Raw genomic sequence first — 16,286 nt, 5'->3', positions numbered from 1 at the left:
TTTCAATATACAGATCTTTTCTCCAAGAACTAACGAATCGTAAGTGAAAATACACCTTAAAACTTTATAAGACCCGTGGAAAATGCAAGAGGTGTGTTATGGTTGAAGTCAAGCTGTGGGCTTAGCTGCAGACTATAGTGTAACCAGAAGCCTCTGAGGATAGGTGTTCACTGGTGTTAAAGGGAAAATAAAAAATAATATTCTTTTTTTTTTTCTTTCTGAGTTGGAGTTTCACTCTTATTGCCCAGGCTGGAGTGCAATGGCGTGATCTCTGCTCATAGCAACCTCTGCCTCCCAGTTTCAAGTGACTCTCCTGCCTCCACCTCCTGAGTAGCTGGGATTATAGGCATACACCACCAGACCGGGCTAATTTTGTATTTTTAGTGGAAACAGGGTTTCTCTATGTTGGTCAGGCTGGTCTCGAACTCCTGACCTCAGGTGAAGAATATTCTTATAAAGAATATATCAGTGATAGAACACTTACAAATACCAGATCTCAATAAATTCTGTTGGACAACAAATTCTTTAAGAAACACAAGGGCTGGGTGCAATGGTTCACACCTGTAATCCCAACACTTTGGAAGGCTGAGGCAGGCAGATCACTGAGGCCAGGGGTTTGAGACCAGCCTGGCCAACACGGTGAAACCCCCGTCTCTACTAAAAATACAAAAATTAGCCAGGCTTGGTGGCATATACCTGTAATTCCAGCTGCTCAGGAGGCTGAGGCAGGGCAGGAGAATCATTTGAGCCTGGGAGGCGGAGGTTGCAGTAAGCCAAAATCACACCACTGCATTCCAGCCTATGTGACACAGCAAGATCCTGTCTCAAAACAAAAAACAAAAAACAAAACAAAACAAAAAGAAAAAGAAAAAGAAAAAGAAAAAGAAGCTCAAGGCATTGGAGAAGACTTTCTATGGCTAAAATATTTGTAAATCTGAGAGTGAGTCTATTTATTTTAAAAGCAATATTAAATTCATGTGCCATTTTCATAAAATTATTCCAGCAAAAACATTAATTGCAACAGCAAGCCTTTCCCATTGTTCCCTCAGTGAACCCCCAAAATTCAAAATATAATCTTCATTTTCATTTGTCATATACTAACATGTGCCATACATCTTACAGGCAATTACTGAATATGTCTTTGATGCAGTAAGACAGGTTCTGCCTAATTCTCTGACTCCACAGGGTTCAATGATAAACTCTGAAAATGAAAAAAACTCAAAATCTTTTCATGAAGCCTTCCCCCAATTTGTATTCAAGCAGTAACAGGTTTAGTTATTAGCCGTAGGTCTCCCCTGCTACCAACAATTCTATGGTTACTGTGTAGGAAACTATCAGTGAAGCCCATATAAGAAGTTGTGAAACCAGGCTTAGAAAAGACTGAAAAATGAGTGTTGTCAGCTTCACGCCTGCAGCAGCGTGTGAGGGCAAAGGTCTGAGAGAGAAATCTTCAGTTACCTTTTGCAGTAGCCTGATTTCCAGTCCATGCATTTGTTTATTTATGAATGCCTTTCCCTCATGCAAGAGCTCAAAGTGTACCCGATGGACTTAAGTCAACAGTAAGTAGCGGCGATGACAGACACTGAGCCCCAGCTGAATTGAAATTTTGGTACAAGAAACATAATGAGAAGGAAATAATCTAGCATTTTCTGAACACTTAGTGACTAGGTCAGTGCCTCCCTCCGACTTTGATGTGCACGTCAATCATCTGGGGATTGTTTTAACAAGCATATTCTGATCCAGCAGGTCTGGGAAAAGACCTGAGATTCTGCAGATTTTTTTTTTTTTTTTTTTTACAAGGTTTTAGCAACTGCTACCTGCTGGTTCCCAGGCCACACTTTATCACAAATCCAGATCCTTTATATTTAATACTTAACAATAAATTTGAGAGATAGATATTATCATCTTTTAAAACAGACATTAAAAGAGAGGTTAAAGGATTCATAATGGGGACACATGAGGGTTATCTAATAACAAAGTTCATATTCTTTCCAGTACCCTAATAACACCTCACAGGAGTGACTGATGCTTTATTGTATGTTACTGTTTTGAAATTTGAGACCAATGCCTCAAATATGTCTGATCACCAGTGACATTTGTCTAAAATTCAGATCTTCAAGGCCCTGCACAATCTATTTCATCATAATTTCTCAATGAGGTCCCTAAGATAACTTACTTTTAATGATAACTGGTGATTCTTGGGACCAGGAATGTTTGGGAAACTGATCACCTAGGTCACACTTTAGTTTTGAAAACTCCAGTAGGGAACATTGGTGTTCTGTGTTTATAAGAGAGCTTTGAAGGAACATTGTCTGCTCAGGCAAAGAGGATATCAGAACCACTTTAATGCACATCAGCTCCACTGAGAAGGGCTGCAGGGTCAGATGGTGTGAAACTTCTGATGTAAGGGATAGGTTTAAACCTGTATCTTATAACAGGGTGCTAAAGTATAGGATCTAATTATGTCACTTTTAATTGTAAGGTGAAAGCAACAATAGCCACAAAGTTTAATTGCCCTCTTTATCAGGTAAATGATCTTTGTCACTCAATCCAATTACAGAGCATACGTATTAGAATAAAAGATCAACTAGAAAATATTTCCCATATCTGAAGTCCATAATTAAATATTTCATTAGAAACTTTCAATGAGATCAGAGTGAGGGTAATTATTTATTTCTGCTTTGAAAGGATACTTTTCAGCCATGGAGATTACCCATAAATTTTTCACTACAGCTCTGATTGGTAAATATAGGGCCAAGGGAAGTAGACTTTTTTTTTCTTTTCTTTTTTTTTGAAATGGAGTCTTCTTTTGTCACCCAGGCTGGAGTGCAGTGGTGTGATCTCGGCTCACTGCAACCTCCGCCTCCCGGGTTAAAGCAATTCTCCTGCCTCAGCCTCCTGAGTAGCTGGGACTACAGGTGCGCACCACCACATCTGGCTAATTTTTGTATTTTTAGTAGAGATGGGGTTTCACTAAGTTGGTCAGGCTGGTCTCGAACTCTTGATCTCATGATCCACCAGCCTTGGCCTCGTAAAGTGCTGGGATTATAGGCGTGAGCTACCGCCCAGGCCAAAGTAGACTTTTGAAAGTAAACATTAAGGTTACTTCTTTCAGATCATTGATATTTTTTCTTGCTTAAACAAAATACATTTAGAGTACTACAGTTATACATTTTTCAAATGCGTTCTAGGATCTTGATACAATTAAGTCAGTGTACTTACAAAATATATAATTTTTAGCTTAATATATTCTGTTGTTAACAGAACCTAATAATTCAATTAATTACTAGAAGACTTTGGGTTTTCTTGACTTTCTATATTTTGAAGAAAATATAATTACCTATGACTATGTTCAAATGAAATATCATATTTTTTCTTAAAATTAACAAGGTATTTCAAGTAAGTCAGAAGACTTCTATATTGGAATCTTATTATGCCACAATTCACTAAGGGTAGAATTTGTTGCAGTGTAGGTCAACCAGTAAATAGACATATAGAGACAGTCCAGTCTGAGTTTGAAGCCTAGATCAGGCCAGTTATTTAACTTCTTTGAGCCGCCTTTTCCTCATCTCTAAGGAAATGGGACATTTCATTGCTGGATTCTGTATTAGACTAGAGACAGTTTAATGGCATGTGGTAGATGATTAATGAATGGTCATTATAATAAAATAGTGTATAATTGCTGAGCTGCCAAAAGGGCCTACTTTTAATGATTGTAATTTACAGGGTAATCTCAAAGAATGAATCTCCCATAATCAGTTTAGCAAAATTCCTAAATATTTACTTCCCCCATTGGATCACAGTAAAGTCACATGATACCTACGTTTAACATATTTAAATTCAACTATATGCAATTGATTAGAAAAAAAATAGAAGGAAAAAAATCCCTCAGTTTTAATTTATCTGGGAAAATCAGCCTAATATTCCTCTCAATGAGCAAATACTCTGACATAAATATGAGAAACTTGAACCTTTTTTTCAATGGCCTCTCAAAGTATCAACATCTCAGTGTACAGAGCATAATTCTAGTATTTAAAAATAGACACTTTCGTGCAACATACTACTAAAGCACAAGCCAACTGCACTTTATCTGCTGCTCAAGTGAAGAAACAACGTTCTGCCTCAAAGTTGGAAGAAAAACTCAATTAGAACATTGAGAAATACTATGCCTCTCTCTGAAGTAACAACTTCCTGAGGAATTTTCCAATGTAATTTAAAAACATTTTTATTTTGAAATAATTTTAGACTACAGAAGTTGCAAAATAGTTGTCCAAATAGTTCAGAAAGTTGTTATCTACTCTCTACCCAGTTTCCCCTAAGGCTAACAACTTATATAACCATAGTATAATTATCAAAACTAGGAGATAAACATTGGAACAAAACTATTAACCTAAGTAATGGACCTTATTCACATTTTGCCAGTTTTTCCCCTAATGTCCTTTTTCTGTCCTGGAATCTGATCCAGGATCTCACTTTTGATTTATTTATTATATTTACTTAGTCTCCTCCAAACTGGGACAATTTCTTACTCTTTGTCTTTCATGACTTTGATCTGTGGTTCCATGAAGGTAAAGAAATGTAAATCAAGTCAATAGTTTTTTCTTTAGTGTCTTAAGTATCAATTTTTCAGGCAATTCTTTATAAATCCAAAACCAGGATATTTTCTATGGTAGATTATTAATTAATTTGTCATTACACAAGTGAATGTAGCAAATGGCATTACCGAATTGAATTTAACTGCCCAAGTGACCAAAAAGAACAAACTTCTCCTATTCTTGCATAGTTGCTACCTTATAATAGGAACCATTTCAGACACTGGCAGAAGACTCCATGGCTAACATTCCATTTTTCTTATCCTCAGATGGATAGGAGATTCCTTGGCCTTCACATAATTTGTGAATTCTGACATCAGGTACTCATTACCATTTCTTTCTTTCTTTTTTTTTGACACAGAGTCTCACTCTGTCACCCAGGCTGGAATGCAGTGGCGCAAATTTGACTCACTGCAACTCTGTCTCCTGGGTTCAAGCGATTCTCATGCCTCAGCCTCCTGAGTAGCTAGGATTATAAGTGTGTACCACCATGCCCGGCTAATTTTTGTGTTTTTAGTAGAGATGGGGTTTCACCATGTTGGCCAGGCTAGTCTCGTACTCCTGGCCTCAAGTGATCTGCCCACCTTGGTCTCCCGCAGTGCTAGGATTACAGATGTGAGCCACCGTGCCCGGCCTACCATTGATTTCTTAATAATTTTTCTGGCATTTATTAAAAAAAAAAGCCAAAGCTTATAGACAAGTAACAATCATCTTATGTAGAAAGTTTTTAAAGAAGTGATTATTTCAACAGCAGTAATTGTCTGTTTGCTACCAATCTGTTCAAAAATATTCTTCAATTATAAACACTACATAGACATCAACTCTAATGATAGCATTGTTTAAAGATTTTACAGCATGGTGACAGAAATGAAAAAGAATAACTGAGACCTAAGAGGTTTAAAAAAGTTTTAAGCAATTCAAAGGATAGTAGTTATCAAATATGTCTATATTAGTAACATTAAAAGGCAGGGTTTATATTACACTTTTGAGTACCCGTAGCAACATATAAGTATTTCTCTAGATAAATTTTTTTTTTTTTTTTTTTTTTGACAAGGTCTCACTCTATTGCCGAGGCTGGAGTGTAATGGTGCAATCTTGGCTCACTGTAGTCTTGACCTTCCCTAGCTCAGCTGAACCTCCCACCTCAGGACACCATCGCCTCGACTGCCCACTCCCCATCCTACCTGCCTACCTGCTCATGCTTGAGAATACAAGCATGAGCCAGGGCCACAGCATCTGGCCTCTAGAGAGACTTCCTATTTTAGTTTTTTCTTCTCTTATTTGTGACTTGAAAAAAACTTGAAAAAACTATTGTGGTTTATTTAGATTCTGGTTTGTGATTTTTTTTAAATAAACTTTTTATTTTGGAATAAATTTATGTTTAGAGAATAGTTGCAAATATAATAAAGTGAGTTTTCATAAACCCCTCACCAGTTTCACCTGTTGTTAACATTTTACATCACCATGCTGTCGCTTTGGTCAAAACTAAGAAACTAACATTGCTGGATGCAGTGGTTCATGCCTATAATTCCAGGACTTGAGGTCAGGAGTTTGAGATCAGCCTGGCCAACTAACAAGGCCACATCTTTACAAAAATTATTTTAAAAAACAAAATTTAAGTAGAAACCAAAATTAATGTATTTCTATAAACGTCAGATTTTATTTGTATTTTCATCAGTTTTTTCCATTAATGTCCTCTTCCTGTTTCAGAATTTAATCCAAATGTCACATTGCTTTTAGTTGTCATGTTTCCCTAATGTCTTTCAATATGGGACAGTTCCTCAGCTACATCTTGTCTTTCACGACCTTGACACTTTTGATGAACATTGGTTTTGTAGAACACCTCTCAATTTGGATGTTTTCTTATGATTTGATTGAGGTTATGCATTTTGGGCAAGAATTCCACAGAAGCAACACTGTGCCCTTCTGATTACCTTTTATAAGGGATACATCCATGTGGTTATTTGGTTAAGTTAGTGACTGCAGATTTCTCCACTATAAATTTACTATTCCTCTCTTTTTTTTTTTTTTTTTTTGAGACAGAGTCTTGCTCTGTCACTCAGGTTGGAGTACAGTGGTATAATCTCTGCTCCCTGCAACCTCCACCTCCCGGGTTCAAGTAATTCTTCTGCCTCAGCCTCCCAAGCAGTTGGGACTACACGTGCGCACCACTGTGCCCAGCTAATTTATTGTGTTTTTAGTACAGATGGGTTTTTGCCATGTTGACCAGGCAGGTTTCAAACTCCTGGCCTCAAGTGATCTACCTGCCTTGGCCTCCCAAAGTGGTGGGATCACAGGCGTGAGCCACTGCGGCTGGTCCTATTCCTCTCCTTTTTATTTTTTTGTTTTGAGATGGAGTTTTGCCCTTGTTGCCCAGGCTGGAGTGCAATGGCGCAATCTCGGCTCACTGCAACCTCCGCCTCCTGAGTTCAAGCGATTCTCCTGCCTCAGCCTCCCGAGTAGCTGGGATTACAGGCGTGTGCCACTACCCTGGCTAATTTTGTATTTTTAGTACAGACAGGGTTTCTCCATGTTGGTCAGGCTGGTCTTGAACTCCTGACCTCAGGTGATCCACCCACCTTGGCCTCCCAAAGTGTTGGGATTACAGGCGTGAGCCACTGCACCCGGCATATTCTTCTCCTTCTATACTCTATTCTTCAGCAGCCAGTCACTATGTCTAGCCCACCAGCAAAAAAGGGGAGATTAGGAAAGGGGGAGATTAGCCTTCCCACAGGAGGGCTTATCTACATACGGTGTTTGGAATTTTTTGGTAAGGAAAATTTGTTTATAACAGACTTTAAAATCTGACATCTTCCAGGTGTCCAATTTTTCCACCAACGTTGAAATAATATTTGTTGGCCAGGTGGGATGGCTCACACCTGCAATCCCAGCACTTTGGGATGCCGAGGTGGGCAGATCACAAGGTCAGGAGTTCGAGACCAGCCAGGCCAGCGTGGTGAAACTGGGTCTCTACTAAAAAAATACAAAAAATTAGCTGGGCATGGTAGTATGCGCCTGTAATCTGAGCTACTCGGGAGGCTGAGGTGGGAGAATTGCTTGTACCCAGGAGGCGGAGGTTGCAGTGAGCAGAGATCGTGCCACTGCACTCTGGCCTGGGCGACAGAGCGAGACTCCATCTCAAAAAAAAAAAAAAAAAAACCAAGAAAGAAATAATATTTATTTACTGCAAGTATATTTTTGGTGGATTCTAATAAAGTACAAGGCATACAAATTTTCCACCCTAATATGTTGTAATAGAAGAGAGAGGCATTAAAAACAAGTAAGCTGTAAATAAACAAGATAATTACATATTGGGATAACTGTTATAAATGAAACTCAGCAAGATATGAGAGAATGTGGTAACTCTGGGGGAGGCCTTCTGAGTCAGTGCAGTTTGGAAAGGTCAGTATGAGGTGTTGACATTTGAACAGAGAACTCAAAAAAGAGAACAAACCAGTTCTGTGAAAAACGTTCCAAACTTCAGGATGATTTGGAGGCAGAAAATTGTCCTGTGATGGTTAATTCATGTGTCAACTTGACTGGGTCATGGTGGACCCAGATATTTGGTTAAACATTATTCCGGGAGTATCTTCGAGGTGTTTGTAGATGAGATTAATATTTGAATCAGCAGACGGAGTAAAACAGTTTTCCCTCCCCACTGTGGATGGGCGTCATCCAATCCACTGAAAACCTGAACAGAACAAAAAGGTTGAGTAAGGGAGAGTTTGCACCTTGTATCTGACTGTCTGAGCTGGGACATCAGTCTTCGCCTGACGTTTTAGGCTTGGGCTGGAACTTACATCATCGGCTTTCCTGGTTCTCAGGCCTTCTGGTTCAGACTAAAACTATACCACTGGCTCTCCTGGCCTCTGGGTATCCAACCCATAACTAATATATGCACCCAGAATAGAAAAGGGTCTAGAGGCCGGGCGTGGTGACTCACGCCTGCAATCCTAGCACTTTGGGAGGCTGAGGCAGGCGGATCACCCGAGGTCAGGAGTTCGAGACCAGCCTGGCCAACATGGCAAAACCCTGTCTGTACTAAAAATACAAAAATTAGCCAAGCATAGTGGTGCATGCCTGTAATCCCAGCTACTCGGGAGGCTGAGGTAGGAGAATCACATGAACTCAGGTGGCAGAGGTTGCAGTGAACCGAGATGGTGCCACTGCACTCTAGCTAGGCTACAGAGCAAGACTCCGTCTAAAAAAAAAAAGAAAGAAAGAAAGAAAGAAAGAAAGAAAGAAAGAAAGAAAGAAAGAAAGAAAGAAAAGGGGCTAGAGCAGCCCAAGTATGGGAAAAGATGGTCACTTGCTATGAGAAGTAGAGAAGAGATGGAGCCTGAGGACCATGGCGAGCAAAGGGTTTGATTTTTACCCTAGGTATTGTAGGAAGCCTTTGAAGGATTCTTTTGCAGGAAAAGGCAATTAGATATTACATTTTTAAAAGATTATTCTGGCTGTCCTAAGGCTCACAGATTGTAAGAAGCAGATATTAGGAGCCCAGCACAGTAGGCCAAGCCAGAGATAACTGTATGTATATAGATTGGGGGCAGGTGTGGGGGTAGTGTCAGTACAGACAAAGAGAAGTAGAGGGATTTGAGAGAACATTTGGAGGTAGACCCGACAGGCCTCATGTGTCATAATGCGCTTATAAATAAAGTCTGCAAGTTTCAGTCATTGAGAGAAAGGGAACTACTTGATGTCGTATAGAAAGTGCAAGCAGATTAACATAGATCAGGCACACTGTGTTTAATTTATAGACATCTAACTTTAATGTAATTTTTTAAGTACCTCATTTTTTGTTTGTTTTTGAAAAACAGAATCTCCCTCTGTTGCCTAGTTTGGAGTGCAGTGGCATGATCATAGCTCACTGTAGTCTGGACCTCCTAGGCTCAAGCAATCCTCCCACCTCAGACTCTGAGGAGCTGGGACTACAGGCACACACCATCATGCTTGGCTAATTTTTAAAGTTTTGTAGAGATGGGATCTTGCTATGTTGCCTAGGCTGGCCTTGAACTCCCGCACTCAAGCAATCCTCCTTTCTTGCCCTCCCAAAATGCTGGGATTACAGGTGTGAGCCACTGCATCCAGCCAGTACCTCTTTTTTTTTTTTTATTATTGAAAAACTAATATATGATTATGATGGAGAATTTAGAAAATATAACATTATAGAATTTTAGGAGATTCCATCTGTCTTAGGGAAGGGTGGGATCAAACTCATAAAGAAGGACACAAAGATACATGAACAAGAATGTTCACTGCAGCATTACCAGTAACAGCAAAAAATCACAAATAAGTGTCCATGATTATGGAATTGGTAAAACAATGTAGCCATTAAAAAGAATGCAGTAAACTTTTGTGCACTGAAAGGAAATGATGTTCAAGGTATACTAGGCAAAAAAGTCTAATGCAAATAGTATATATAGTGTGATCACACTCATGTGAATTAGAATATTTTTCATTGTATCTTCCCTATATTAAGTATATTGTAAATAAAAGTATGAAATGCATCAAATTTTGTTAGCAATGGTCACCTCAAGGTGGAGTAGGGATTAGGAAGGATTTTAACTTTATGCCTTATACCTTTTTGTTTTAGTAGGATTTCTTAAACAATGGATAAAAAGAAAAAAAAAATTTAAGTAGACACAGAAGCAGTAATTTTAGGATTAATAAGTACTTCAATGAAGTATTTGAAGCAACAGTAAGAAAAAGTCCTATAAATAAAAGCATTACTTTTCTTTATAGTTTATATTAATCTCAAACCAGAAAAATGGAGATTATTAGGTTGAATTTATTAGCATTTCCAAGATGAAGTTGAGACTGTCTTTATTCATGTTCTTCAAATTAACATTAAAAATAAATAAATGGATTGAAGGTTTTCTGTGTCATTTATTTAGGCAATGCCTCTTATAGTGGTTTTTGTGGTTTGGTAAATAAATACACAAATTTATTTGTGGAAAATACAAAAAATTAGTGGGGCATGGTGGTGCACATCTGTAATCCCAGCTACTTGGGAGGCTGAGGCAGGAGAATTGCTTGAACCCAAGAGGTGAAGGTTGCAGTGAGCCGAGATCGTGCCACTGCACTCCAGCCTGGGCGACAGAGTGAGACTCTGTCTCGGAAAAAAAGAATAAAAAAAACCGCAACTTTCTTTTTGTCATGCTTTGTGAAAAAATGATTAAAGCATGGTTTTCTGAGCATCAAGATTATGGATTATTACAGACTATTTCCATTGTTTTCTTAAGGCCTATGTTTTGCAAATTCTATATAATAATAATGAATTACTTTTGCAATCAGATAAAGAGGTACTTTACAAAATAAAGTTAAATATCTATAAATTTAAAACAGTATACTGATCTCTACTGATCTGCTTGCACTTTCTACATGACACCACGTAGTTTCTTTCTTTCAATGGCTGAACCTTGCAGACTTTATTTACAAACTAGGACCAAATGACTTGTATTGTGATCACATTGGTCTGCACCTCTCTCCATCCAAAATGACAAGGCTAGGTCCATTGAGCACACCCTGGCAAACAACATTTAAAATATCATTACTGAAATGACTATGCAGGCTTTTCACCAGACTTCTATAGCACCACAAAGAAAAGTCAGAGCAAGAAGCTGACTGTTAGAAAAACCAGCATCTTAAACCTTCTTTTAGCCCCAATCACATGGTGTGCAGCAGATACTCTTAGGTCACACAGAGTAAACCTGAAACTGCAAACTGCAGTTATGGTGTGCAATGTGATGGTGGAAAAAAAAAAAGGTTTCTTTGTGACAATTGAAATGTTTATGCTAAAGGTTTGAGACCCGTAGATGAAAGGTAAGTAAATACCGCAGGACATGTACATTGTACTACAGCCAGCATAGCATAATTATACTTTGCTTTTAACCTTTTGAAGCCTGTGTTTTCTGGTTTCAGTCTCTTCGCCTTTCAAATTATTTCTGACTCATTAGCCTTTTACCCTAAGGGCAATTCATAAGCTCCATAAAAGTGTGGATAGTTTTTTCTCTTTCTTTTCTTTTTTTTTTTAGACAGAGTCTCTGTCACTCAGGCTGGAGTATAGTGGCAGGATCTCTGCTCATTGCCAACTTCCATCTCCCAGGTTCAAGTGATTCTCCTGCCTCAGCCTCCTGAGTAGCTGGGATTAAGGGCCATGCTCAGCTAATTTTTGGATTTGTAGTAGAGACAGGGTTTCATTGTGTTGGCCAGGTTGGTCTTGAACTCCTAATCATACCACGTTGGCCTCCCAAAGTGCTGGGATTATAAGTGTGAGCCACCACGCCAAGCCGTGGATATTTTTCTTAAATTTCTTTTCTAGCAAATGCGTTCCATTTGTTTTTTAGTATCAGAATGTAAATTCCCACAGTGAAAAGCAACTAAATAATACTTATTTTCTTCTTTTATACACTCTTTTCTTTCCTTTTCTTTTGTGTGTATGTGTGTGTGTGTGTGTTTGTTTTTCTTTTCTTTTTTTTTTTTTGAGACAGAGTCTCACTCTATTGCCCAGGCTTGAGTGCAGTGGTACAATCACAGCTCACTGAAGCCTCAACCTCCCAGGGTCAAGCATTCCTCCCACCTCAGCCTCCCTAGTAGCTGGGATTACAGCCATGTCCCACCAGGCCTGGTTACTTTTTTTTTTATTACTTTTTTTTAGAGACGAAGTTTCACTATGCTCATCTCAAACTCCTGGGCTCAAGCCATCCTCCTGCCTTGGCCTCACAAAGTGTTGGGATTACAGGCATGAGTCGCCAAACCTGGTCCTATTTATAATTAAAAGCACATAACTGAAGACCAGTTCTTCATTACAACTGGAGACCCTAATCTGAAGAGGCTAGTTTGGGAGCAAGATGGGGTAGACACTACTGGTATCCCAACCACGGACGAACTGACACTTTGGGATGAATAATTCTTTGTCATAAAGGGTTGTCTTTGCACTGTAGGATATTCAGCAATATCCCTGTCCTCTACCCATTAGATGCCAGTAGCACAGAGCTCCAACACCAGAGATGTGACCACCAAAAATATCTCCAGACACTGCCAAATATCCACTAGAGAACAAAATCATCTTGCTTGAGAACGACGGCATTAGGCCAAAGACCTCACAAAATCAAGTCCTTTGTGCCTTTGCCAATTCAAATTGCTCCTTTGACTCCATGGTCAATCTCTACCCACTTAGCCACCCACCAACATAAAATACAGACATTCACAAACACCCTCACATTCTTCATATGAAAGACCTTGAACATCGTCTAGAGTTCTTCCTCTGAGCCATATGTGGCCAATTTGGCTAACAGGAGAGAAGTAACCACTAATGCCTATTTCTTACCCTCCACTGACATGGGAGTTCATGCTTATCCTTTTAAATGTACTTAAGTTCACAATGTGCTGACTTTCTTTCTTGGTTTCTTTTTGAAGATGGAGTCTCACTCTGTTGCCCAGGCTGGAGTGCAGTTGCATAATAATGTATGAATGAAGCTTCAAACTCCTGGTTTCAAGCAATCCTCCTTCCTCAGCCTCCTGAGTAGCTGGGATTACAGATGTGAGCCACTGTGCTGGCATGTCTTGACTTCTGAAGCTCTAAAATGCCTCCAGCTTCTTTATCCACTAGCCATGCTCTGCAAACCCATGCTCCTCCATTAATTTTGTTTGACCGTATTATTATTTAATTAATTATGTCTATTCTGCCTTCAAATTGTTTTCCTCATTTGGCACTTAAATATACAGTTATGACCCAAGCTCAAGATAGCTATTTCCTGAAGTTATTCTAGATTAGATCCTCTTAACTAAAACTGGGAGTAGCGATTTATAGAATTAAACCCCAAAATCCTTTTTTCCTAAAACATTCCACAACAAAGAGACACATGTTAGCTTATGTAAATTTTATTTTTGTGCCTCTTAATACGTTTGAGGGATGTTTATTCTCCCCACTGCAAGTTGTCTGGTGTTTGAAGCAGTGAGGAAAATGGTCAGACCTAACTGATTTCCTCTATAGAGAAAACATTGTTAATGAATTATTCGCTGTGGAAAATTCTGAAAAGTGAATCTGCCATTGCTAGATTCATAGCCTTGAGCAAGCATGTAAATCTCTCCTAGGCTGTTTCATCTTTGATAAAATGAAGATGCTGACACCTACCTTCTAGTGCTACTGTATTGAATGAAATGACCTGTTTCAAGCTTTTAGCCCTGTGCTTGACATACAGGTGTTTTATGAGTGTCCTTTTTAGTGCTACTTCTCTTCCTTGTTTCCAGCACTTGCTAAATAATTTCTGGAGTCCAGGGCAAAATGAAAATGTGGGGCTTCCTTGTTCAAAAATTAAGAATTTCAAGACAACAGCAGAATATGAAATCAAGTGTTGAGCCCTGTGTGACTGCCTACGTTACACACTCATAAAGCCCTGCTTGCTCCCCTAGGATTTCCAAGGGTCTACTTTTCTATCCTTCCACGAAATTAAAAGCCACTCTTCAAATTAAACAACGGACAGGGAAATACATGCAATAACTAAAGAGGGCTTGATTATGTGCATTTTTTTTTTTTTTTTTTAACACTGTCTCACTTAAGCAACATGTTGAATGCTAGTGAATCTAGGGTTCTTCTAGAGAGACTGTTTTCATCTGCCATAGTATTTTAGTATTTATATCATTTTCTATCTGGAAGAATGAAAAGAAAAACAAAACTTCGGTTGCCTATTAGTAATCAGACCCTTGAATGTTGTCCAAGAAGCACTTAGTGGAAAAAGAGACACTTAATTCAAAATCTCTCTATCTAGGCTGGGCTGTGGTGGCTCATGCCTGTAGTCCTAACACTTTCGGAGGCCGAGGTGGGTAGATCACTTGAGGTCAGGAGTTCGAGACCAGCCTGGCCAACATGGCTAAACCCTGTCTCTACTGAAAATACAACCACTAGCTGGGTGTGGTGACACACACCTGTAATCCCAGCTACTCAGGTGGCTGAGGCAGGAGAATCTTTTGAATGCAGGAGGCAGAGGGTGCAGTGAGCCCAGATAGCACCACTGCACTCCAGCCTGGGAGACAGACTGAGATTCTGTCTCTAAATAAATAAATAAATAAATAAAATGAAAAACCACCAAACAACTATCTAGATTTACCAAACGGCATTCACAAAGATAGCAGCATAGCTCTCTGAATAGCTAATTTATAACCTAGATATGAGACTGAAAGAACTGGTCTAGATGTTTAAGAATTAAATATGCAAAGAGGAACATTTCGTTTCCAAACCACTGAGACCCAGCTCTGCTTGTTATTCCTTTTTCTTTATGGATGCATCAACATATCCTTTAAAGCGGGGGTCCCCAATCCCCAGGCCATGGACCAGAACCAGTCCCTCACCTGTTAAGAACCATGCCGCACAGCAGGAGGTGAGTAGCGGCCCGGGAGTGCAGCACCATCTGTATTTACAGCCACTCTCCATTGCCGGCATGACTGCCTGAGTGCGGCTTCTTGTTAGATCAGCAGCGGCATTAGATTCTCACAGGAGACCAAACACTGTTGTGAACTCGCATGCGAGGGATCTAGGTTGCATGATTCTTATGAGAATCGAATGCCTGATGATCTATCAGTCTCCCATCACCCCGGATGGGGCAGTCTAGTTGCAGGAAAACACGCTCAGGGCTCCCACTGATTCTACTTCGTTATTAAAATGTAATAATAATAGAAATAAAGTGCACAATAAATGTAATGCACTTGAATCATCCAAAACCATCCCCCTCCCTTCCATCTGTGAAAAAATTGTCTTCTATGAAACCGCCCCTGGTGCCAAAAAGGTTGGGAATGGCTGCTTTGAAGGGTTTCTCAAGGTTCTAAAATTTTATTTGATAAGAAGTAGAATCATACAAAAAACAAAATATGTGTGTGAATATGGGTATTTATACAGATATAGTATATATACTTACATACAGGCAGGGAGGAATTTCCAAATTTCATCTACTGTAAAATATACACACACCACACCAACACATGTGCACACATGGCATCCTAATAGAAGGCAAGGAGAATTGACATTTACTGAGCACTTCCTATGTGCCACATGTTTTATATACATTAGAATATTACAGTATATGGTAGCTTTTATCCTTTCATTCAGTCTCAATACTTTTTTTTTTTTTTTAACAGTAGAGCAACTGAGGCTCACAGCAGTTATGTAACCTGCCCAAAGTCACATAGCATGATGGAGAGTCTGGATTGGAGATTTTGTCTGACTGCAACACTCATGTATCAAATCCTATTCAGTTTTGATGTTAAAAATTCTGCGGTTGAATTCGTCACAGTGTATTTAAATAAAACAACAACAAACAAAACACAGCAAACCTTAACATAGTTGCTAATCATATGAGTCTTACAAGGCCACCTCTCTCTTACTATCATTTATATTCTTTCCCACCCCATCACATTAATCATCAGGTCTAGGGATTTGCAATTTTGCTAACAGCCGAACAGAACAAAGATAAAAAGTTAAAATTGGTGATGTTGGCCTCACTCCAAAGCCTTCAAGAAATAAAAAAAAAGTTAGGCCAGGGGCAGTGGCTCATGCCTGTGATCCCAGCACTTTGGGAGGCCTAGGCGGGTGGATCAGGAGTTCGAGATCAGCCTGACCAACATGGCAAAACCTCGTCTCTATTAAATACAAAAAAATTAGCTGGGCGTGATGGCGCATGTCTGTTAATCTCAGCT

This window comes from Macaca thibetana, chromosome 18, assembly GCF_024542745.1.
Source record: "Macaca thibetana thibetana isolate TM-01 chromosome 18, ASM2454274v1, whole genome shotgun sequence".
NCBI classification, from domain to species: Eukaryota; Metazoa; Chordata; class Mammalia; order Primates; family Cercopithecidae; genus Macaca; species Macaca thibetana.
This window is presented reverse-complemented; position numbering follows the sequence as displayed.